Source organism: Pinus tabuliformis, chromosome 5_2 (genome assembly GCF_031772625.1).
Source record: "Pinus tabuliformis cultivar Carrire ecotype Pingquan chromosome 5_2, CPIR1, whole genome shotgun sequence".
Classification (NCBI taxonomy): domain Eukaryota; kingdom Viridiplantae; phylum Streptophyta; class Pinopsida; order Pinales; family Pinaceae; genus Pinus; species Pinus tabuliformis.
In genome coordinates this window covers 803,062,603-803,088,576 of record NC_142306.1, presented here as the reverse complement: position 1 = coordinate 803,088,576, position 25,974 = coordinate 803,062,603, and positions in this window count along the sequence as shown.

Genomic DNA, 25,974 nt, shown 5'->3' with positions numbered 1-25,974 from the left:
GGTTAGAGTATATTTGTAAAATTATTTGGGCTTGACAACATATGTGTAAATGCTATAGTCATAAGATTTTTGATGCTAATGTCATAAATGTATTGATTCCAAAGCCTTGTATGGTTAGAGATTAATACTTGGGATAGTCATTAGCATGTCTGTTGTTGCATTATATGAGGTCAAAGTATGACTATTGGGTGATGGTTTGTACTATTGTCGTTATTGAGATATGTTGTTGATGATTGATTGAGTAGAGATTTTGTTGTAGATATATTTTCTTTGTTAGTGTGGTGCAAAGATTGTGTTTATCAGGGTCTAGTCTAAAAATGTATGAAAATGTAGCCTAAAGAGTTTGAGGAGGTTGGGGGCTCCGATAAGTGGTGGCTTGCCAAGATAGGAGTAGTGGCTTCTTGTTGGTAGTGGTCAGCAAATAGTTCATAGGGAGTTGGGGTTTCTTAGCTAGTGGCGGCCAACAAACTTTAGTAGGGGTTGTTTCCTAGCTAGTAGTAGCCAACTGAACTATGTAATGAATTTGTTGATTAATAATAAAAAAATAAGAAGAAACATATGTAACACACCTCTTCCACAAGCAATTTTTTGTTTTGTTTTGTTGTTGTTTTTAACAAATTCAACTATATAATTGGACATTACACCTCAATACCATGTCCACAAGACTCACCAACATTATTATTATGAAATTGAAATTTACATTCTCAACCATAGGTTTACTTCTATATACCAACAATTCCTTCTAATATTATTAGCTTCCAAATATACTGATAATATATTTTGAGTTGACTTGCAATACCCCACTTTATATTAGGGTATGTCTTTTATATATTGTTATAGACATTTTTTTGCCATACAACTCCAAGCATGAAATGTCCATAAACCAAGGGCTTCTAAGTCCCTAAAAGTGTTGTTCTAACCCCTAAAGGAACAAGGTCAACAAATTACAGCTTCTCCCAGAAGTTCTCCACTAGAAACTACTTAGAATTGGTCAAAATAGGATCATTGCAGCTGCTCCACTGGCTAGGTGCGTTGCATCTCACCCAAATGCACTGTGATGGTGCGTTGCATTTCAAAACTCCCTTCTGTGGGGTGCAATGGGCGAGAAATGACAAATGGCAGTGTCATTCTGTGAGGTGGAGAGGCAATGGAAGCTTCCAGAATCTTCTCCTGTGACACTTGCCTCACTGAGTTCGACCAAGGATGAGTAAGAGGCCCTCAGTCTCCAAGTGGAAGCAAGAATTGACAGAGAGAAGACACTAATCAAATCACAAGCTGACTCATCCTCCTTACATATATCTATATATGGATCCCTCATCCCAGAGATCCAGAGGCTGGAATTTTGCATATTGTAAGGAATTGCTGTTGGTTTCTAGAGACAAACATCAGATTGTTGGGTGATTTATGCTTTGTTTGAGGTGAAGAGGGGATTCTTTGCTGGGAGGTTGATGTTGGGTCAGAACCACTGGTTGTAACTCCTCCTGGATCTTTTCTTGTTTATCAATAAAAACTATTTGAGTTCTCCTCCATGCTTTTGTATCATTGATGCTTGTTACATTTGTATGGTTAACTTAAATCTGATCCTAAGTTGTTTATGAATATAGATCCATGTCTTTGTATAGTGCTCTTCTTCTGTGATCTTACAGGTACTTTGTGAAGCTGGGCATACAAGGGAGCAGGTAGCTGGAGACTATCAAAGAAGAGAGGGATTGGATCAAAGGATTAGCGCAAGATACAGGTTGGTTCTTTCTATTCCTCTCTATGTATAATTCATAAAGGAAATACAAAAGTAGTTTTTCTCTGTTTGTTTCTAAGGTAACTGTCACACCTTAGTGGGATAGAGCAGTTCTAAATAGACACTTTTCCCTGTAACAAAATGGCGACTCCACTAGGGAATGTCTAATTAGTTTGTTTGTGTATCATTCTTTGTTGTTTGTTTCATAAACTTATAAGTAGCTTTCGAACTGCATTTGCCATAACAAATGCAAAGTAGATAACTGCTGCTTCAATCCATTCACTGGATCTGTTTATGATTTAAACAGCTGATTCACAAACTATCTGATTGCCCTTGTGATAGCTCTTAGATCCTCCTTAGATCTACCCCTGATTGTTGCATTACTGATTGCTTTTTACTCGGCCAAAAACCAAGGACTGAACTGCAAATTGTGACCCGGAACTCGGACAGAGTCTCGTTTTTGGCCCAGCGCAGGTATTGTTCAGAGATCCTGAATTTCAGCACACTTCCCGAAGGGGAAACCTACGCTGCATTTCAGATTCTCTATGTTACAGGTGCACTGATCAGACTAGCTCTATGCAGCTGTGGTTCCTGTGCTTCATTATTTCCAGTTCTATCCCTGAATTTTGCTACCTGTGATCAGTATATGTCTGTTTGAAACCTCTTTTCCTTGCTGTTATTCCGCCTCCTTTGTACAAAAGAACTGTAGATGTTTTTGTGTGTTTTTTGAGTCGTTTATAGTTTTCCTTTGCAAAAGTAGCATAGTCGTACTGTTGTCCTTTGATTTGAATCTGTCGCAAGTGTCGATTTCGATCATAGGAGAAAGTTTGATTGCTGTTGACGGTCGATTATCCTGTTACTATTTCCTTTGGTCTGAATTTGTAATTTTCTAGTGTCAAGAACGAGTGTTCATTTCAAAATCGTAAGGTGTCGCAATCATCTCTGTTTTTTATTTCAAAGAAGAGCTTGTTTATATTTGTCGCTTGAAAAGAAATTCAGATTTGTACATCAACTTTCTTTTTAGCATCAATACTAAGAAAGTCAAAAACAAATACATGCATGTGCATTTGCATATAGACAGTCTGTTTGGCTTGATTTAGGAAAGTTCATTTACAGTGTGCTCTTTGCTCTTTGTGAAAAGATTTTGTCTTTCTTTTCCCTAGTAGCTAGGATTTTCATTGCACAAAAGAGATAAAAGTTTGTTTATCATCTTTAGATTGCATTTTAGGAATTACATCTACATCTCGTGGTGAACCCGAAAGGCAAACTTCATAAACAAGATCAAATTAAAATAAATTCAATGAATCTAACAACGCTTTGTAACTTAACGAACAACATTTAGAGGTCTAGGCTAGAGACGTATTCCGGCGTCGTAAAGCCTGTTAACTATTGTCCTCACTGATGGTTGGGTGATTCCTCCACTTTGAGACGATAAGTGCCAGTACGGACTTGTGCTCCCACGTACCGTCGAGTATATTTTGGGAGACCCCTATAGGCTTAAATCCTTTATCCATAGGAAGCCGTGTCTGCCGCCCTATCGATCGCAATGCACTGAACACAGCATTCAAGAAGATTGACTGCCATATCGTAAAAAGTATTTTGCAGTTTTGTGATTGGTTTGGTACTCCCTCTACCTAGATCTACAGAGTAGTCCCTTTCGTTCGTTTTCAGACTCCTTAACGGAAAAGGTCCATCTGAGCACTTGTCACTTTAGGTTCATGAAAAATCGAAGGAGACTAGAGTCATCTTTTGTTTTTTCTCGACTCTTAAAAACTGAAAAAACATGTTGTGTCAAAGCGTCTAAAAATTTATTTTAGACAGAATATTCATTACCCCTTTCCTACGTTAACCTTGGGTTGAGAAAATGGAGTCCACCAACCAAGGAATTCCCCTTGGAGGAAATCCTAGACACTTCTCCTCTTTGGGAGATATTGGTGCACCACATATGGCCACATTGTCGCTTCCAGGACTGACAATTGGTTTGCTTGTATGGCTCTTCTCAACCTCTGTCATTCAGAACACCACAATTCCTGAACAATCGAATCAGCAATTAGACGAGTCCAGAGTTACCCACCAACCTTCTACTTCCTCTAATTCTTCCTCTCCTCCTTCCTCTTCGCTTGATGGGGCTGGTAAAGCCAAAAGTCAAGTTCCTAAGGAGAAGAAGGAAAAGAAGAAGAAAGAGAAGAAGAAGAAGGAGCCGAAAGCGAATGGGGGCAAACGAGTGTCGTCTAACGAACATCCACACACTGCACCGACCAGGCCTAAATTACCATGTGTCATTTGCAAAGGAGACCACTTTCACAGAGATTGTCCTTACATCCCTCGGATCTTAAGGGACTGGTCTCCTCGTTTGCACAACCTGGTGTCGTCAACCTCTGATGATCATGTTGAAAACACACCGTCAACTAGTGAAAGTGAAGCCCCAGGACAAAAAGGAAAATATAGATTTCCTTGTAAACTGTGCGAAGGCGATCATGCCATCCACCATTGTCCCTTCTTAGATGAAGCTAAAAGAGTTTTGGATGATCGTCTGGTTTCACCGTTACGACTTCCTCCTGGATATAAAAAAACTCTTGCTGAGTCCGTCACTGATTGAAAATCCGGCTGACCTGCTCAGGTGGTTGGCCGATGCATCTGTCATTGAAGATGAACCATCTGAATCCATACCAGACGAAAGTCAAAAGGTCGAGGCGGCAGTTGACCCGGTCTTGCCTTCAGAGGTTCCATCTTCAGATGATACAATCACTGAAGAGAACAAGGATGACACCGTCCAAATTCTTTTCATAAGCACAGACTCCAACGGACATGGGGACAATTTACTCATTCCTTTACCGTAGGAAGGAAGTTCGTCAGATTCGTACCCGGCCATCTATTCAGTCCCACCTCCAAGCAACCTAGTTGTCTCCTTCGACTGGAATCAACTAGGCAGACCCTGTTTACCAGCTAGTGTACCATTCCAAATTATTGTTCAAACATATAGAATGGTTATGGCTTGTACCATCATAGATGAGGGGGCTTCTGTGAGTATCCTTTCCTCAACTGCTTGGAAAGCGCTTGGTTTGCCATCGCTTTTGCCTGAGATGAGAAATCTGACAGGCTTTGATAAAGGAACCAGTCGACCATTAGGGATCCTTCTCGATGTTCCCATAACATTGAGAGGGAAAACCATTCACATGAACGTAATGGTAGTCCAAGGACCCCTGGATTACAATCTACTCCTTGGACGAGACTATATTTATTGCATGGGAGCAATTGTCTCCTCACTCTTTAGAGTAATGTGTTTTCCGCAAGAAAGGAAGAGTGGTCAAGCTCGTGGACCAGCTTTCATTTCCTGGATCATACAGAGCAAATAGTCATATACCATCCCTGAATGGTCTTTTCACGCAAGAAATGTCTCAATCTCCAGTCCGTCCTCCCGATGAGCGCGAGTGATATGGAGGGATATGACTAAAAACCAGGGGGCATGCACCCTGGTCTGCCTCGGCAGGAAAACTTCGGGTATAGGGTAGGTTTCCACGGGAGAATATGACTAGTCTGTACCCCCTCCGTGATTGGAAGAGGGGGTTATTCTAGAACAATATTCTCTTGTCAAAGTTATGTGAGTTGGCGAGCATCGCTGCTCAACTTTGTTTATTTTGGTAGACATTGCCGAAGAAGTGTTTTGTTTACGCCGTAAATAGAACAATCTTTGGTAACCTGTAAGAGGTAGGCCTCTCTCGGTAAAACAAATGTTTTAACGGACTAAAGAAGTGGTAACCTTGAAACTCTGTTTTGTACCTGAGGGCATGCAAACCTTTTGGAGTGCAAACAAAGAGCGATCATTTATCTATTTTTTGGATTGGTCGTTTCCTAACTTGCATAAAGAAAGGATGTGGGGAAAAACTCTAAAAGTTGTTGTTTTTATATGGGACATTCTTATCACAAGACTGGATTAATCGAGATGTTTTAGCACATAGTTCAAGCTCGTTAAAAAATAAACATAAGACATGAGAAAATGTTTCCACCCGCATTTAAGCTCATTAAAAATGAACTATTCCCCAGTAAATAACCATCGTGGATGTAGTACTTTAGCCGTTAAAGCCTTGGTCGTGTTTGCACCGTCACCTCCACTTTTCATTGGCCGATCATTCACCTCCATTTGATTGTTTACCCATTTTGAGGAACACCTGCGAAGAGTGATTTCACTAGCCATCCTTGCGACACTGCCATGATTGGAAAATTCCAAATCTTACCTGGAATCAGCTGCTACCCATTTTATCACTCGTTCCTCAAAAGACGAGTCTCTCCTTTAAGCTCTTTTCAACTGACACGTAAAATATGAAAAGATTGTCGAGCCATTGGCCTCTCCAGCTCGTTAAAGGGACAGGAAGTGCTATCCCTCCTCTAGATTTTAATCTTTTTGGACCTGAGGGATTATTACACAAAAAGATCGAGCGTTTGTTTTGTTCGGCTCGTTAAAACTATTGAAAATTCATCCCTTCTGTATTGTTTTATACTTTTTCGGACTTAAGGGATTAGATGACGAAAAAGGAATTTTGGAGTTACCTTTACGTTCCTTTTCAGACTCTCTAAAATTGAAAAGGACCGGTTATCTTTGTCGTTAAACTCGTTAAAAAGATTAATAGCGACAAACTTGTCTTTAGACGAGAACGAGTTTCACTATCACTAGGCTCGTTAAAACATAGCGATGGGTTTGCCCGAAGGGAAAATTATAGAACAAGCATATGTTATCCTCCTCAAGCTTGACAAAAATAAAGAGGTACTGGTCAGCAATGACTGGGGAAAAATTGGGAAGAAAACTCAAAGAAACTTTGTTGGTAGCATGTCGCTCTTGAACATGACACTTCCACTCCGTGTCTGAGTCGGGTTGGGTTGTTTCATTCACCGGTCACATCACCATGGTCACGCCATACCATCCACATTTCGGGTTAATGCTACCAATCCATCACATTAGTGTCGCCGATATGTTCAAGAGAAGTCATCCAGAGAAGTCACCTATGTCTCACCCACTACCATACATTATACTCCATTCTTTCATGACCGCCACCCTGAACCTTATATCAGCAGATCGTTTTCACCTCCATCAAAATCATTTCCTCCGTTCCGTGTCATTGATGTGGGATTCATTAAGGCCCTCCTGTGATGGATTACTTCTTGTTGACATCAGCTCATTATCCAAGAAGTTGATCTAGGAACACCCCATTCAGTACTTTGAAGCTTGCATGCCTCAATGGCAAGTTTCTCACTTCCGGCGACAGGTTTACATCAATGGCCTTCGACCGAAAGATTTTGCATGGTGTTCGATGCCAAGTGCTTTATTCACACCATGTGAATTGTACTGCAGTACCTTGAGGATCATTATCATTATCGGTGATGCCTCTCGTGCTTGTTAACAGTTTACATCATTAACTGGTAATCAAGCGATGTATTTCCATGTTCGACTTCAGAACATTTCTCACATGGATTGACTTGTACTTCGAGTGAAGATTGGACGAGATTGAAGACCCCGGATCTAGCTTCATCCATCCGGGCTGTGATATATATTCAGGGAAATAAAGACATTAAATATATAGCATTGCAACACAGATAATCATCCTACCAAAAGGATGATGGCTCTATCAGAATCGTCAGTCTACACTCAGACGATTGTCTGTCCTATGTACATGAAAATGAATTTATAAAGCTGAGAATGGGAATGCCCGCCTCAGCTAGATCATGAAAACAGTATGAAGATAATGTATTGTATTGTATCTTATTACAGGTCTCCTCCCAGCATTGAAAAAACTTCGGATCCTCATAATAAAGCATTTCACCCGACACCAAAAGGTTAACGGCCTCATACTTTAGGGGGCAACTGTTATAGAAATTTTTGTGCCCTACAACTCCAAGCATGAAATGTCCATAAACCAAGGGCTCCTAAGTCCCTAAAAGTGTTGTTCTAAACCCTAAAGGAACAAGGTCAACAAATTACAGCTTCTCCCAGAATTTCTCCACCAGAAACTTCTCAGAAATGGTCAAAACAGGATCATTGCAACTGCTCAACTGGCTAGGTGCGTTGCATCTCACCCAAATGCACTGTGAGGGTGTGTTGCAATTCAAAACTCCCTTCTATGGGGTGTGATGGGCAAGAAATGACAAACGGCAGTGTCATTCTGCGAGGTGGAGAGGCAATGGAAGCTTTCAGAATCTTCTCCTGTGACACTTGCCTCACTGAATTCGACCAAGGATGAGTAAGAGGCCCTCAGTCCCCAAGTGGAAGCAAGAACTGACAGAGAGAAGAAACTAATCAAATCACAAGCTGACTCATCCTCCTTACAGATATCTATATATGGATCCCTCATCCCAGAGATCCAGAGGCTGGAATTTTGCATATTGTAAGGAATTGTTGTTGGTTTCTAGAGACAAACATCAGATTGTTGGGTGATTTATGCTTTGTTTGAGGTGAAGAGGGGCTTCTTTGCTGGGAGGTTGATGCTGGGTCGAAACCACTGGTTGTAACTCCTCCTGGATATTTTCTTGTTTATCAATAAAAACTATTTGAGTTCTCCTCCATGCTTTTGTATCATTGATGCTTGTTACATTTGTATGGTTAACTTAAATCTTATCCTAAGTTGTTTATGAATATAGATCCATGTCTTTGTATAATGCTCTTCTTCTGTGATCTTACAGGTACTTTGTGAAGCTGGGCATGCAAGGGAGCAGGTAGCTGGAAACTATCAAAGAAGAGAGGGATTGGATCAAAGGATTAGCGCAAGACATAGGTTGGTTCTTTCTATTCCTCTCTATCTATAATTCATAAAGGAAATACAAAATTAGTTTTTCTCTGTTTGTTTCTAAGGCAGCTGTCACACCTTAGTGGGATAGAGCAGTTCTAAATAGACACCTTTCCCTGTCCCTTATGATACTTATTGTTGACTGCACCATCAAAGTATTTACTTAGTTATTATAAATAAGAACATAATACTATTAATATCGAGACTAGTAAATACTTTTTCCACCACTTAATAACAAGTTTTAAACTAGACTCACAAACGGATGTAAGTAGTTAATAATTTTCAAGCATACCCTGCATTTTTATGTTCCCTGCCTGAAGTATCTCTTGGTCAAGTTTGACTATAGGAATCTCCTTAAATTTATTAATGTGTTACAATTCTCTTTGGAAGAGACCTCTATGTAATTGTTTCCAATCTAGTCTCATGCCTCTTGCATGTGTCTAAATTTTAAATTTATCCTTATTTCTTTTGTAAGGACAAAGTTCTCAACTCTATTTCATCATTCCAACCCTCAAAGTTATTTAACATCTTATATATATTTGTGTGTGTGTGTGTGTGTGTGTGTGTGTAGACACGCACACACACACACACACACATATACCTTTTATGTCATCTAAGCCAAGGGAACTAGTCAAGACTCAAACATTTGAAACTATATAAAATATTACTTGTCCATAACCAAACTAACTACTCACACACTAATTATTCTTCCAGTATATTCCATAATTGATAACTATAATGATACTACAATAGGGAATAACATCAAAAAATATAACTCAGAAACTATAACAATAATTAACATTAATAAATGTAATTTAGCAAAGTATAAGAAAATAACAATCGTTTGACTGTAACCACTCTCTTTGGAAAAAATTAGGGAGAGACCACATTCCTCCCAACCATCGAATTGCAATCAACAATTCCCCCTACGCTTAGACTTCTTACCTTCAGGAATCCCCATTTTTTATTCCTTTGTGGTATTTTATAACTCTTCCTAGCAATTTTTTCCATAGCAACGTATTCTTTTAGGGTCCGCAAAACTTAATTACTAGGATTTTTATTTAATTAGGAAGAAGTCTTTCCTATTTCCTTTAAAGCATGCCTTTATCTCCTATTTCCTTTCTTTTTTTTTTCACCCAAGTTGGGATTTCTCTCTAAATAAGCTTTTTAGAATAATCTTTATTTCCCATTATTTTCTAATTATTAATTTAGTATAATATTTCTCTTTAATTATGTTATTTTTTGAGTAATTAATTTCTCTTGGCTTTTTTAGGAGAAAATCTTAGGAAGGTCCACTTTGTGAACTTGACCACTTAGCAACTTTTCTAGAATAAAAGGAAATCTTTATTACTCATGTGTTCTTTCCATTAAATTTCCCAAGGTAAAATATTTATTCTAAATATAAAATTTAATTACATAATCTATCAATTCCAATCCTAGCCTCCATAGCCATAAATTTCAATTTAATAGCCACAGTAGCATAACAATAGTCATGCCTTTGAAGCAAAGCACTAGGGGTATCACATCTCCACCCCCCCGAAGTAAACACCACCCTCTGTGTTTCTTCAATTTTATCATTTTTGAAACCATAAGGAAGGGCTTCTCTCATTCCTTTTCATCTTTCCTAGATAGCCCCCTAAGTGATGAGGTGCTTCCATTGCACTTTATTTGAGTGGTGGCTCAATTCTAGAGTAAAGCTTACTCTTGTTTGAATTCAAACTAAACCTTTGGCATGTTTTCGTCCATGCTAAGCATGTGTTATCAACTTCATTCAAGCACCCCACAAAGGGTAATCAACCTGCACCCAACAAGGATCAACAATCATCAATATAGAACATTAGTTAATAAAAATTAGGTCCCTTTTTTTATTCTTTTTTTTTTAATTTACCCAATGGTTATGCCTATTGTCATGGACCTCATATCCATTTTTTTTACTACAATTTTCAAGGCATGGGATTTCCAATTTCATTTCATATCATTACTAAGTGATAATAATAATTAAATGACTAGTTGATTTACCTTGCTTCTTCCTACGAGTCACAACTAGTGACTTGTCATATCAGACAACATTCTATGATGTTACAATAATATCAAAACCACAAATATGTGTTAGTCACATATAAATGGATTGTAGGATATCCTCATTTTTATTCCATTCTAATGGCCTGATACGAATTTAAATAGTAACGCAACAAATTACAGATATAACCATAAATATAGAGATGCAATAGAAATAACACTTCCTTTCATTAATACCAAATAATGAAATATGCTTACAAACAGAATGGAAATAAGACTAGCTTGGGCGATGGTAGCTTATCTCTGAGAAGAGATGTGGCAAATACATGCCTCTAAACTAAGTTACAATGAGGTTCAAGGGCCTTTTTATTATTGAACAATAAGAGAAAAACCTAAACAACCAAAACTCTAACCCGAGGAAACATAACTGGTGAGCTCCAGTATTGTAGCAATAATGCTACAACTCCTGGGGCTTCCTGTCTCTCATTTTATCAACCCGGTAGTTCGTACAAACTTGGAAGCGACGGTGCTATATGCACAAGTACTAGCTCTTGTCGCAGCTGTCACTTGGTCAGCTGGCACAAGTCCGCTAGGGCTCAAGCCAACTTCTATAGGCTCTCAGAAGAAGCTTGCTAATTGATGGACGAAAGCTAATCTCAAAGGAAAGCTACTTTACTTGACAAAAATGAACTGAAAGCAAATCAAAGCATGTAAACCTAGGAAACCCTAATTTAACTAGTCTGACCTCTACAATGCAAGGAACGTAAATGCAACTTCTACCAATGTTGTCACTACCTCTAATAACTGAAAGTGCATGGATCTAAACTACTTGCATCATGAAAGTTATGTTTTTGTATTTTTCCTTTAAGTGTGTGGAATGATGGTGATCTTGTGCTAACTAGGGTTTGGTTGTGCAGATGGGATGGAGAAGGAAGGAAAGCGTGGGATAGGTTGGGGAGGATAGGAGAGGTCCCTAGGGATCCTTAGCATCCATCCACAGAGGTTCCTCGCATTCAGATGCTCAGTAACCGAGAGAGTGGCCTCCTACAGGATGGCTGTGGAAGATCCTACAGGATACTCTGTTTTCTACAGGATGTCTACAAATGGCTACAGGATGACCTACCGTGAGTGTTTGGAGTGATGGAGGAGTAATGGAATGGTAGGGGGAGATGTGCAAGGGAGGAATAAGGCTGGTGATGGCTTTAGAAGTGGAAGAATAGGATGGGAAGTGAGTGTAGGGAGGAGGATGGAAGGTAAAGGGCTATGTCAACGAAAGGGCTAAAGAATGGAAGTACGTGAGGAGTGAAAGACTTTGTGAGATAACAGAGCGGAGCAGGGGTCAAAGAGATGTCTGCATGCGTGATCAAGATGGAGGAAAAAGTGATGGAACGAGAGAGAGCAGTGTAAGTGAAACAAATGCTTATGACTGTCACTCAACCAAAAATGCATTAACATAAACTACTTGTGCTTGTGAATTCAATGAGCAGCAATCTAAACGTGAAGGAGAATGTGCATGAAGCTGTGGTAAGGGAGTGTGGTGCAGGTGTGAATCATGTGGAAGCATCTAACATAACGTGACTGTGTTTGCAGCAATCATGGAATAAAGAAATGCGTATTTTTGGTGGTTAGTCATGGACTTCACTCCAATCCCAGATGAGACGGCAGTGACCCTTAACAACCTTTTTGTTGGAGCTCCAATCGATTATATCTATCCTCTGCTACACTAAGCAAGTGGAAACAAATTCACCATAAGCAATCTCCTATCTAACTCATGAAAAAGACCAACTCAACAACCTGTAATTCGAATTGCATGTGTAAATGAAAAGCTCAAAGTGCTGAAATGAAATGGAAACAACACTACAGCAGAGGGGATCTATGGCTCTCAGGTTGGGCCCTAACCTGAGAGCTATAGTCTCCTTAAGAAAAACTCAGAACTAGATTAGAATCTGCCTTCTTTATTCATAATCTAATATCATGCCAAATTGGCTTACAAAAAGGAACGAAAACTGAGCTGTGCTCCAAAATTACAATAGAAATACGAGAGTTTCAACAACCTATCTAAGGCTAAAGCCTCCATACTTATACAAAAACGATGATCCAACAAGTGTCCTTTATTTTAGGAGCTCGGCTGTCCAACTAGAGTTTAACTGCTGATCCTGTAGGATGGTCATAATTGTTGTTCCTGTAGAGCAGTTTATAACTGCTGTTCCTGTAGAACAGCTGGCTGCTTTCTAAGCTCGGAGGGGAGATGGATTAGAGCTCGGAGTTCTTGATGGGAATCACAAGGGATGTCCCTAGAACCATGGACATCCTCTCCCAAAACCCGCAATGCCACCTCGTTGTCTCCTTATCTCCTTTTTCGTTGTCTTTTGCTCCCTTTTAATGCCAAAACCTGGAATCATAATGCATTAGTCACGTAGAGAGAGTGCCTACCCTTCTTCCTACAAACAACATGAATAAACTAAGAAATGCATGCATAAGCAATAAAAAAATGAATGGTTTGAGCAAGTAGAATAGGCCAAAATGAGCCCAAATTATACCAAAATTGGGGCTCATCATCACCCCCCAGCTGAACCATTTGCTCATCCTTGAGCAACCTTTCTCCTGTTCCTTGTCCTTGGCCGAGGACTCGAGACCGGAACAGGCTCTTTCTTTTCTGCTTTTGATGGCCCTGCCTTCTCTGCCCCTGGTGGTGATGAGGGTGATGCTTCCTTCCCCTTTTCTATTTCCTTGAGTCGGGCTTCGGAAGGCGACTGGCCTATTTTTCGTGTCCAGGAAGTTATTTTTGGGCTCCCCTTTTCTGGGGTGGCTGATGTTTTAGAGGGGGTCCTTGCACTGGGTGAAGTAGGGACATCCCCTGAAGTGGTTTGGCTGCTGGGTGGAGGCTGTGGCTTGCCCGTGGTCATCCTCTTGCTTCTCCTGACTTCAGGTGGTAGAGGGGTCTCCCTCTCCCTTTTCTCTTTCGGTTTTGGAGGTGTGCTGAGGGCAGCCAGTGCCACTGCTGCCTCCTTCTCAAGAATGCCAGCCTTCTCTTTCTTGCGCTTTGCTATCTCGGAGCTCCTTGTAGAGGGCCTCTCCTTTTTAGATTTCGGGCTTCCTGTGGAAGACCCTGCTTTGCCCGCTTCCGGGCTTCCTGTAGAAGATTCTTTCTTTGTCTTCGGACTCTCTATAGGAGGCTGTTTCTCAATGACCTTCGGGTCTCTTGTAGAAGCCCCTCTTTCCAATCTCGGGCTTCTTGTAGAAGCCCCTGTCTCTGTCTTCGGGCTTCCTGTAGAAGCCTGTGGTTGCACTTTCGGGCTTCCTGTAGAAGCCTTTTTCTCCGTTTTTGGGCCTCCTGTAGAAGCCTGTCCTCCAATGATTTTCGGGCTTCCTGTAGAAGCCTTGGTTGTTGCTCTTGGGCTTCCTGTAGAAGCCTTGGTTGTTGCTCTTGGGCTTCCTGTAGAAGCCTGCTCCTTACTGATCTTCGGGCTTCCTGTAGAAGCCTTTGTCTTTGTTTTCGGGCTTCCTGTAGAAGCCTGTTTTTGTGTTTTCGGGCTTCCTGTAGAAGCCTGTGCTTGCGTTCCTGTAGATGCAACTTCCGCCACCTTTTCTTGCTTGGCTGCATGGATTTTGGTTTTGGCTTTGACTGCAGGAGCTGACGAGGTGCTTGGGCTGGCAGGGACCACCTCAGTTTTGACTGCCCTGCTTTTCAACCTCTGTTCCCTTGCTGACAGGATGGGGGTGTCCTCCTTTGCTCTGTCATCCTTTCCCTCCTCCTTCTCCTTTCGTTCTTTCTTCTGTGCTGGAGTCGGGACCTTTTGGCTTTTCCCTTTCTTACTCTTGGCTACGGGCTCTTCTTCTTCACCGCTAGAGGACTCCGTTTCTTCAAGCAACATTTTTATGTCCCCTTCCCTTGTTAAGTTCCTAAATGATTCCCATGCGAGGGGGACTTTATATGAGTGGAGAGCATCCTCCACAAGCAATTTTATCAACCCATGATGGGCTATCTGATCGGGGATTCCGTCCTTGAGCTTTGTAGAGCATTCCATCAAGGACTGCAGTAAAAAGTAAGGAATGCTCAGCCTCTGTGCTGCAGGGAGGTCAATCTGGTGTCTTAGTTCATTGAGCAGCCTGAAGTGATACGCATATATGATGCTGTAACGACCCTCACAGGTGATATATTTCATAATTTGCAAACTGACTTCGTTCCACGGTGGCAACAGGCTTGTCCTTTTCACCCCATTTTTGTCCTCTGTGAATGATTCTTCAGGCGGGAAGAACTCCTTCTTTGCTTGCTGGCTCTGCTTCCGCTCTTCTTTATCCCACGGCAGACCCATGGGCAGTTCTGTGATTCGACTTATATGCTCTGGGGTGAGTTGGAGGCTGAGACCTCTGAAGCTTACCGTGGCCAGTGTCAGGGATTTAGGCTTCAAGGCCTGCAAGAATTCCTCGGCTACTTCATCATCGTAGCCTTGTAGCTTATCACAAAAAGGCATCCATTGTGCCCTGGTAAAGAGATCTACCACTGCTGGATTTCTCCTTAATTTGGCGGAATCTGTGGGTTCTCGCCTGATAAATCCACCCGGCATGATGCACAATTTTCTTAACCGGAGGTGGTGATGGTGGAAGAGAGTTTGGTTTCGGAGATAGAGTGCAGAACAATGCGTATAACCCACAAAAATTTTACAACACAGTCTAACCACGCAACAATCCTGTAGAATTGCAGTATGGGCACACAGACAGCAATTGATCTACTTTCTCCTTTACCTTGACAGTAACTGACAATCCTACCACCTTAAATGAGCAATTGCATGAGACGTCCAGTGTTACCTCGTTACTCGGCCACCTTTTTTCATGAACGCCCGCGTTCCTGTAGAAGACTGCGTCCTGTAGGACGCGTTCCTGTAGAAACTGTTCCTGTAGGAACTGTTCCTGTAGGAGCAGTGTGCAAACTTCGGGGAGGACTGCAATTGGACTGCGGTTGAGGTGCGCTTCGCTGGTGTTCAGTCGGCCGAAAGCTTGGCGTATTAACATGCAGAGGTATTCAGAAGAGTTACTCACGTTCTGAAGTGGAGGTGGCTGGATATACGCGCACAATCTAGCCGATTAGATTTTGAATCGGCGCAGCTCATGGCGCGGAGGGTGAGCTGTCCCCGCCGGACCGTTGGGTGACGTCGCCCATCATTTGCCTGCACATTCCCTTGCTGCCGCATTCATTCCCACAGATCTGCCGCCGCCCTTTTCGGTTAAACTCGTTTTTTGGTTGACGGGACTGATCTTCACGTGCGTGCTGCGTGTTCCCCTTTGTCGTGGCTGCCACCCCGTCATCTGACTATCACTTCACTAGCCAACGTGGCCAGTCAACTGGCCTTATGGCCGCTCAACCATTCATTTCTACGCCATGCAAACAAATCAAAGCAATACTCATGCGATTTGATGGAAGGAAGGGTTAGAACACTTACCTGCGCGCGTCTGCACATGATTTTCAGATTTTTGGACGACGGATCTACCTGCTGCATGTGGCTTACACAGTCCCGGAGGCTCGTGGTTACAGGATGCTGGCGCTGTGGTGGACGTTCTGGTTGCATGCGCCTGCGTTTTTCTTGCAGATGGCTGGGCGATGAATGGCATCCACTCCTGCAGGTTTGACTGCTACAGGATTCCCGCGGGAGCCTTGCAACAGTCTCACCTCCTTGGGTGCATGCTACTTGATAATGGAGATGACCTGCTAATCGCGCTCCCGAAGCTTCTGATGCTTGTCATGGACATGGTATGAGATCTCGGTGTTCATTTTTCTCTGACAACTGATTTTTCCACGAGAACTCATTGATCTGGTTTGCTGGTGCAGGGATCTTAGTTGCATGGTGACGAGGATGGTGGAGCAAGGTATCAGCGTCGTGCATGGGCCCAAAAGAGGCTTGCATGGGTCCACACCAACCCGTAGTCATCAGATCTTCTCATGCAACGCATTCTGGCTCGTTCTGAGCTTCTACAGGAAGTTTCCTGTAGAAGTGCAGAGCTTCCTGTAGACAGGCAGCTCTTCCTGTAGAAATTTTCACTTTCCTGTAGAAAATCGCACCTTCCTGTAGAAAATCTGTGTCTTCTTGTAGAAGACTCAGTTTATAATAGAAGTGCTCATATCTTGAAGAACGTAGGCATTCTTGGAGGAGGTGCTGGTGAGGTGTCCTGGCTGCATGATAAGGACTTCTGGCTTTGAATTGAGAGGCTTCCTCTTCGCCTTAGAACACCTGCAATCTGCATGCAAATTTCACATAATGACTTATTGATTTTTTTCTTTTTTTTCTGTTTGTTTTTTTTTTTTTTTTTTTTGAAAGATAGCAGGGGCGCCTCAATGAGGTTTTCACCCCTACCACCTGCCTTAAGCGCCTCAGAGAGGTTTTCACTCAAGGATCTTCATCTCTTTTTCTCTTTTTTCTTTTTTCTCTTTTTTTTTTTTTTTTTTTTTGAAAGATAGCAGGGGCGCCTCAATGAGGTTTTCACCCCTACCACCTGCCTTGGGCGCCTCAGAGAGGTTTTCACCCAAGGATCTTTATTATTTATTTTTCTCTTTTTTTCTTTTTTTCTTTTTTAGATGCTTCAGGGTGTGCCCAAAGCAGGGGCCGGACCCTTCTCTATGACCAATACTGCCTTCTCCATTGTTTTGATGAACTCTTGTCTTGAGGGAGGCTTCCTGTAGATCTTCAATCGATGCCCATTGACAAGCATGGGAATGGCTTCCTCATCAATGGTTCGAATGAGGACAGATCCATTGTCATGACACTTTTCCACTGAATATGGTCCTAGCCATCTGGTTCTCAACTTCCCCTTGAAATATTTGTATCTGGAATCATACAACAAAGCCCAATCTCCCGGCTGAAATTGCTTGTCATGGAGATGTTGGTCATGCCACACCTTCCTCTGAAGTTGAACCACTTCTGAGTGAAGGAGGGCCTGCATGCGGTGCTCATCCAGTCCATTCAGCTGCAATAACCTTTCTTGCTGTGCATGGCTGAGATCTAGGTCCAGCTGAGCTTCCATCCTCAAAGTGTTATACTCAAACTCAATGGACAGCAAAGCTTTCTTCCCATAGACCAGTTCATAAGGTGTGAAGCCGGTGGTGGTCTTCCAAGTGGCGTTGTAAGCCCATGTGGCTTCAACCAGGTGATCTGCCCAGTCCTTTGTGCTGCTGCTCACCACTTTAGTCAAGATCCCTTCTAGTGCTCTATTGGTGACCTCCACCTGCCCATTTGCTTGAGGATGATAGGGAGTGGAGGTTCTATGCTTGATCTTGTGATGAGCTAGGAGATCTTCAACCAAGTGGGAGGTGAACTGGCTCCCTTGATCGATGACCAGCTCTCTTGGATAGCCAAACTTATAGAAGATGTTCTCTCTCAAGAACTCGGCCACTTTTTCTTCTGTTGATGCTTTGATGGCTTTGGTCTCTGCCCACTTCGTCAGGTAGTCAGTGCACACAATGATGTAGGATCTTTGCCTCGAAGAGGGATTGATTGGACCCACAAAGTCCATGCCCCACTTCTCAAATGGCTCAAGAGTCACTTGAGGTTGGAGAGGCATCTCATCCCTTTGGGTCGATTTCCCCATTCTTTGGCATTGGTCACACTAGCTGACATATCTTCTGACATCCTGATGCAGTGTGGGCCAATAGTAGCCTGCCTGCAGGATCTTGTAGGCAGTTCTCTTTGCTGCAAAATGTCCTCCACAAGGCCCATCATGACAGGTGAGGAGGATGTCAAATACTTCCTCTTCCCTTACACAATGCCTTAAGATCTGATCGGGGCCAAGCTTGAACATATTGCCCCCAATCCATGTAAATGAGGCACTCTTTCTGATGATTTTGCTCTTCTCTTTTGAAGAGAGGTGCGGAGGGAACTGAGCTGAAACAAGGTAGTTTGCTATATCAGCAAACCATGGAGAGAGTACTGATATAGCAAACAGATGCTCATCAGGCATCCGGTCATCCACCGTCCCATCTTCATCTGCAGACAAATCCAATCTAGACAAGAAGTCAGCAACAACATTTTCTCTCCCTGGTTTATCAACAATGGTTAGATCAAACTGCTGCAATAAAAGTAACCATCTAATAATACGAGCATTCACATCTGGTTTATTCATCAAATATCTAATAGCAGCATGGTCAGTATGTACAAAAGTCTGGTAACCGGTAATATAATGTCGGAACTTGTTCAGTGCATGGACCACAGCTAAGAATTCCTTCTCGGTTACAGTGTAATTCAGCTCTGCTTTGGACAAGTTTTTGCTAACGAAGTAGATGGCATATGGAAGTTTTTGCTCAACTTGTCCTAAGGCAGCACCTATGGCTTTGTTCGAGGCATCAGTGTGGATGTGGAAAGGTAGGGCCCAGTTTGGACCTCTCAAGATTGGTGCTGACACCAACTTGTCCTTTAACTCATTCAAACTCTTCTGACAATCGTCAGTCCACTTAAACTCCACATCTTTTGCCAACAGACCAAACAATGGTGAGGCTAACTTGCTAAAGTCCTTAATGAATCTCCGGTAGTATCCTGCTAATCCCAAGAAACTCCGGACATCCCTTACTTTTTGAGGAGGTGGAACCCTCTTGATGAGAGCAATTTTGTTAGGATCCACCTGCAATCCTTGGGAAGAAATAGTATGGCCTAGCACGGTCCCCTCAGTCATTAGGAATTCACATTTTTCAGGACTAAGGGACAAGTTCATCTCGGTGCACTTGGTTAGGACCTTTCCCAAGTTGGACAATGCTTCCTGGAAGTTGGCCCCATAAGGAGTAAAGTCATCCATGTATATTTCCACTGCATCATAGACCAACTCCGAGAAGATGCTCAAGGCAGCTCTCTGAAAAGTAGCAGGAGCATTGCATAGCCCAAAGGGAAGGACTCTGTAGGCAAAGGTACCCCAAGGACAAGTGAAGGTGGTCTTATCTTGGTCTTCCGGGCTGATTTGGATTTGATTGTACCCGCTAAACCCATCCAGGAAAGAGAAGAAATTCTTTCCTGCCAGTCCATACAACACTTGATCTATGAAGGGTAGGGGGAAATGGTCTTTCTTGGTAGCTTTGTTCAGCTCACGGTAGTCTACATAGATCCTCCACTTCCCATTCTTCTTGGGAACCAACACTAGAGGGGACACCCATTCACTATCTGAGATGGGGTAGATGAATCCGGCATCCAACAGTTTTTGCAACTCTTCCTTGACAATTTCCTTAAGGGCTGGATTCATTCTCCTCTGGGGTTGCCTAACTGGTTTACAATCCTCTTTGATGTATATACCGAGGGATGGACTCCTTTCATCTCCTTATAGCTCCAAGCAAAGGCATCTAAGTGGCTGGTGTTATAGACATTTTTGTGCCTCGCATCATGGAGCATGAAATGTCGATAATTACAGGGATCCTCAGTCCCTAAACATGTTGTTCTTACCCCTAAAAGAACAAGGTCATCAAACAACAGCACTTCCAATCAGTTCTCCACCTGAAAACACTTCAAAACAGGCTTATTTTGGATCATGTCAGCTGCTCCACTGAGCTTCTGCGCTGGAATACAACTGTCCCTCCTTGTACCTGCGCTGGAAGTCAAATTTAATGAAGGCTACCTGCGCTGGGCGAGATTGGCCAAGTGGCACAGTCATTCTGCAAGGTGTCAATTGCCCAGGAAGCTTCCAAACTGACACTTGGTTCATGAGATTCGCCCTGTGATGAGTAAGAGGTACTTGATCACCATGTGTAAGCAAGGATCTCCAAGTGGACTCAAGAACTGAAGATTAACTGAAGAGGGAGAGGACACAAGGCAGCTTCATGTCAGTCTCAAGCTGACTCATCCTCTCTTCTTCTCTCCTATATATAGAGCTCTTCTATGAGGTCTATGGAGGCTGGAATTTTGTGTTAAGCAAGGAGGTGCTGTTGGTTTACAGTTAGAGCTATTGGGTGATTGTTTTACTAGAGGTGAAGAGGAGAGTTCTTGCTGCTGGGGAGGTGCTGCTGGATTGGAGCCATCTATGGTTGTAACCTTCTCAGAACCCTGTTACTTCTATCAATAAAGTTTTGCATGTTCTCCTATATACTTGTATTGCATTGATGTATTGTATTTACTTGTATATTTGATTCACCCTAATCCATGCATCAGTTATGAGTACATGTATCTTGTAGTTTCCTCTCTTGTTTTGTGCAGGATCTGTGTGTAGCTGGACCGGCAAAGAGAGCAAGGAGCTGGGAACAAGAGACAAAAGAGAGAGGACAAGGATCGACTAAGCGAAAGACACCAGGTTGGTTGACCTTCTTTTCCTTCTCTCTGTACTTTCATAAAGGAAATCATCAAAGCTTTACTTTCAGTTGTTGCTAAAGACTGTCACCTTTAGAGTAGGGATAGGGTCATCCGCATCGGATACTTTTCCCCACAACAAACTGGCGACTCCACTGGGGAGCCTAGTATCTTGTTGGTGTTTGTAGTATTTTGCTATTCATTTCTTGAAGAAAAGAGTACCAAATCGAAAAGCTTTTGACTATATCAAAAGCGAAGTAGAGGGACTGTTACTCTTGCTCATTTGCTGAGCAAATTCAAGATTTGAAGAGCTTATCTACAAAAGACTCTTTACTCTTTGTGATAGCTTTTCATCCTCTTGATCATCCCTTAGCCTGTACTTGACCTATAGCTTTTTATTTCAGCAAAAACAGTGCATTTTTGAGCTTTTTATGACCCGGAAAACTTTGCAGACGCAACTCTCGTGTGTCAGTGCAGGCTGTCCACAGGCAGTCTACATTACAGCACAGGTGCTCCCTTCGGGAACTGCGCTGAGAGTCAAACTGGCAGACTAGAACCTGCGCTGGTCCAGTTAGCCATTGTCTTGCTCAGCTTTCCCTTTGTGTCTTGGCCTTGTTTTCACTGATTTTTGCTGATTGCTTGCTGGTCATTGTACTTACTGTAAACCATTCTCCTTGACATTATTCCGCCTCAGTTGTGTGATGAAACTGTGAATGTTCTTTCAGTATTTCTTGTTTCAGTTACAGTTTCCCATTGTGAAAAGCGAACCAGTATAGCTGTGGCCTCTTAGATCCTGAACTGTAAAAGTGTCTTTGTGATCTGAAGAGCTAGTTTTATTATTGTTCATGGCTGTTTGAGTTTGTTTGTTTTTCATTTTATGGTTTGAATCTATACATTTCCTGTGTCTAAACAAGTCTATCATAAGGTGTCTTTTTGATTGTGGACAAGCTTGTTTATTTCTACTTGAAATTAGATTCAAAATTATACAACAGTTTCCTTTCTGTCTAGCATCAACACTAAGGATAACGAAAAGAAATACATGCATTGTGCATTTTGCATTTGACTGTATGCTTGACGATTTAGGAAAATGTGCATTTTAGTGCGTGTTCTTTGATCTGTGGAAAAAGTTGTGTCTTTCTTTTCCCTCAGTAGATTAAGGTTTTCAAAGTTGAAAGATTGAAAAGATTTGCTTCTCATTCTTAGATTGCATATAGGAAGTTGTATATATACATCTCGTGGCGAACCTGAAAGGCAAACTGTTAAAAAAGATCAACATTAAAATAAACTCAATTTACATAACAACGCTTTGGAATTTAACGCAAACATCTAGAGGTCTAGGTAGAGACGTGTTCCGGTGTCGTTAAACATAGTGACTGTCGATCTCTACGAAGGTGGGTGATTCCTCCTGAGAGTCGGTGGCACTAACACGGACTTGAGCTCCCGCGTACCGTCGCGTATATTGGGAGACCCCTATAGGCTTTTATCCTTTATCCTTAGGAAACCGTGTCGGCCGCCCTACTGATCGCGATGCAGTGAACACAGCATTCATGAAGATCGACCACCCGTACCGTAAAACGTATTCTGTGGTTTCGCGAAAGGTTTGGCACACCCTCTGCCTAGATCTCCAGAGCAATTTCTTTTGGCCTTTTTCAAACTCTATAACTGAAAAAGTCCAACCGAGCATTTGTCACTTCGGGCTCGTTAATACATCGAAGGCGACTAGAGTCATCTTTAGCTTTTTCTCGACTCTTAAAACATGGAAAAGCAAGTTTGTGTCTAAAAGCGTCGTTAATAAAATTTATTTTAAGCGGAACATAATCACCTGTTATTCCCATGTTGATCTTTCGGTTGAAAAGTATGGAGCCCACCAACCAAGGAAGTAACCTTGGCGGAAGTCCAAATCCCTTCTCCTCTTGGGGAGATGTTGGTGCGCCTCATATGGCTACATTGTCACTTCCAGGATTGACAATCGGCCTCCCTGTATGGCTCTTTTCAACTAATGTAGTCCAGATCGCCACTAATCCTGAGCAGTCGAATCAACAGTCAGAACAATCTAGAACTACCCACCAGCCTTCCACTTCTTATGATACTTCCTCTGATCCTTCATCTTCGCAAGGTAAAGCTGGAAAAAGTCAGCCTCCCAAGGAGAAGAAGGAAAAGAAGAAGAGAGAAAAGAAGCAGAAGGAGCCTCTGGCGAAGGCGACTGGGGGCAAGCAGAAGAAAGCTGACAAAAACCCACACACTGCACCAACCGGGCCTAAATCGCCATGTGTCATTTGCAAAGGGATCCACTTTCATCGTGATTGTCCTTGTATTCCCCGGATACTAAAGGACTGGTCCCCAAGGTTGCACAATCCGGTAGCATCAACCTCTGGTTGTCATGTTGATTGCATTCCGTCAACTAGCGAGAGTGAAGGACGAAGAAGGGGAACAAGATCACCCTGTCTATTGTGTGAAGGCAATCATGCCATCCACAAATGTCCATTCTTAGATGAGGCAAAGAGAGTTTTGGAAGATCGCCCGGTTTCACCGTTGCAACTTCCTCCTGGATACCGAAAACTCGCGCCTAATCCCTCGATAGTTGAAAATCCAGTTGACCCGCTCAACTGGTCAGCTGAAGTGTCAGTCGTTGAGAATGAACCTACTGAATCCAGACCAGACGAAAGTCTAAAGGTCGATACGGCAGTTGACCCGGTTCTTCCTTCAGAGGTTCTATCGTCCAATGACTCCGTCATTGAAGACCCGTCTTCAAATGACACCGTCGCCGAAGAGTCATCTTCATGCGACACCCTAGCTGAAGAGAACAAGGATGACACCATCCAGGTTTTTTTCATCAGCACCGACTCCGATGAGCGTCAGGGCAATGCGCCCATTCCTTTATCGCAGGAAGGAACATCATCAGAGTCATATCCGGCCGTATATTCGGTCCCACCACCAAGCAACCTGGTTGTATCCTTTGATTGGAATCAACTAGGCAGACCCCGGTTACTTGCCAGTACACCATTCAGAATCATTGTCTAGATCTATAGAATGATTATGGCTGGTACTATCATTGATGAAGGGGCGTCTGTGAGTATCCTTTCCTCTATTGCTTGGAAAGCACTGGGTTCCCCAGCGCTTTTACCTGAGTTGAGAAATCTCTCAGGTTTTGATAAAGGAACCAGTCGACCATTAGGAATCCTCCCCAATGTACCTGTTACATTGAAAGGGAAGACCGTTAATATAAACGTGATGGTCGTCCAAGGACCCTTGGATTATAACCTACTCCTTGGACGTGACTATATTTATTGCATGGGAGCGATAGTCTCCTCACTCTTTAGAGTAATGTGTTTTCCACACGAAGGAAGGGTGGTCAAGCTCGTAGACCAACTTTCGTTTCCGGGATCTTGCATCACAAATAGTCAGATACCATTCCTAAATGGTCTGTTCACTCAAGATTCGCCTCCCCCCCCAGTCCTCCTTCCCGATGAATGCGAGTGATTCGGAAAGAAAGACTAGGACCCAGGGGGCATGCACCCTGGTCTGCTTCGGGCAGAAGAAACCCCGGGTATAAGGAAGAATTTCCGCAGAAGAATATGACTAGTCCCTACCCCGTCTGTGGAAGGAAGTGGGGTTGTTCTGGAATAATAATCTTTTGTTAAAGTTATGTGTTTGACAAAAGAGTCATTCACCTTTGTCTAAAAAAGTGGGCAATGCCCAAGTAGGAATTCCCTTATTGCGACAAATAGTAAACATCTTTGAATTCAAGCCTCGCCCATCGAAACATATGTTTTGAAGGATAAGCAGGGGCAGCCTACAAAGAAGGGGACTATATTGTTGTGACAGAGGGTAACCATCTTTGGACAACCCAATGATAGACATCGCCGAAGAAAGGGATTGATTTGCGGCAGCAAATTGAACCCTCTTCGAATAATAAGAAAGAGGCAAACCTCGTTGATAAAGAGGCAGTCTCGAAATTCTATCCTATACCTGGGGGCATGCAAACTTTTGGAATGCAAGCAAGGGACGACTATTTATTTTTTTAAATTTTTAGGTCCTCCCTTTAAACCTGTAGGTCTAACCCGTTAAACTCGTAGGATTAGCCGTTTCCGACCTTGCATGAAGAAAGCCTGTGGGGCAAAAGTAAAATTTGCCAAAATTTGGAGCATAGCTGTGGTAAGGCACAAGCTCTATAAAAATTGGTCCTTATAGGAGGCGTTCTTATTATGACTGGTATATCGAGCAGTTTTAGCATATAGTTCATGCTCGTTAAAAAATAAACGCAAAATTCGAGCAGTTTTATGACTGAATTTATGCTCGTTAAAAAATAGAAAAGTGTGAGCAAAAGTTTCCCCCAGAGTTCAAGCTCATGGAAAAAATGAACCGGTAAATAACCTTTTGAGATTGTAAATTCATCAGCCATAAGAACCTTGATCGTGTTTTCATCCATCACCTCCACTGTTCATTTGGCCGATCATTCACTTCCATTTGTGTGTTTACCTCTTTTGAGAAACAGCTGCGAAGAGTGATTTCACCTAGCCATCCTCGTGACACTGCCGTGATTGGAAAATTCCAACCTGTACCTGGAATCTGCTGCTATCCTTGTTTATCACTCGTTCCTCAAAAGACGAGTCTTCTTTGAGCTCTTTTCACTGACTCGTAAAATATGAAAAGTTTGCCGAGTTTTGGCCTTCCAGCTCGTTAAATGACCGGAACGCTATCCCTCCTCTAAATTTTAATCTTTTTGGACCTGAGGGATTATTGCACAAAAGGATCGAGCGCTTGTCTTGTTCGGCTCGTTAAAAGTACCGAACGACCATCCCTTCTGTATTGTTTTATACTTTTTCGGACTTAAGGGATTAGCTGACGAAAAAGGAATTATGGAGTTAACTTTCTGTACCTTTTCAGACTCTCTAAAAATGAAAAGGACCGAGTTTTCCTTGTCGTTAGACTCGTTAAAATGATTAAATAGCGACAAACTTGTCTTTAGACGAGAACGAGTTTCCCTATCGCTAGGCTCGTTAAATCATAGCGATAGGCTTGCCCGAAGGGCAGGTTATAGAACAAGCATATGTTATCCTCCTCAAGCTTGACAAAAATAAAGAGGTACTGGTCAGAAATGACTGGGGAAAAATTGGGAGAACATCAAAGTTTAAAGGTAGCAAGTCACTCTTGAACATGACACTTTTCCTCCGTACCACATCGGGTTGGGTTG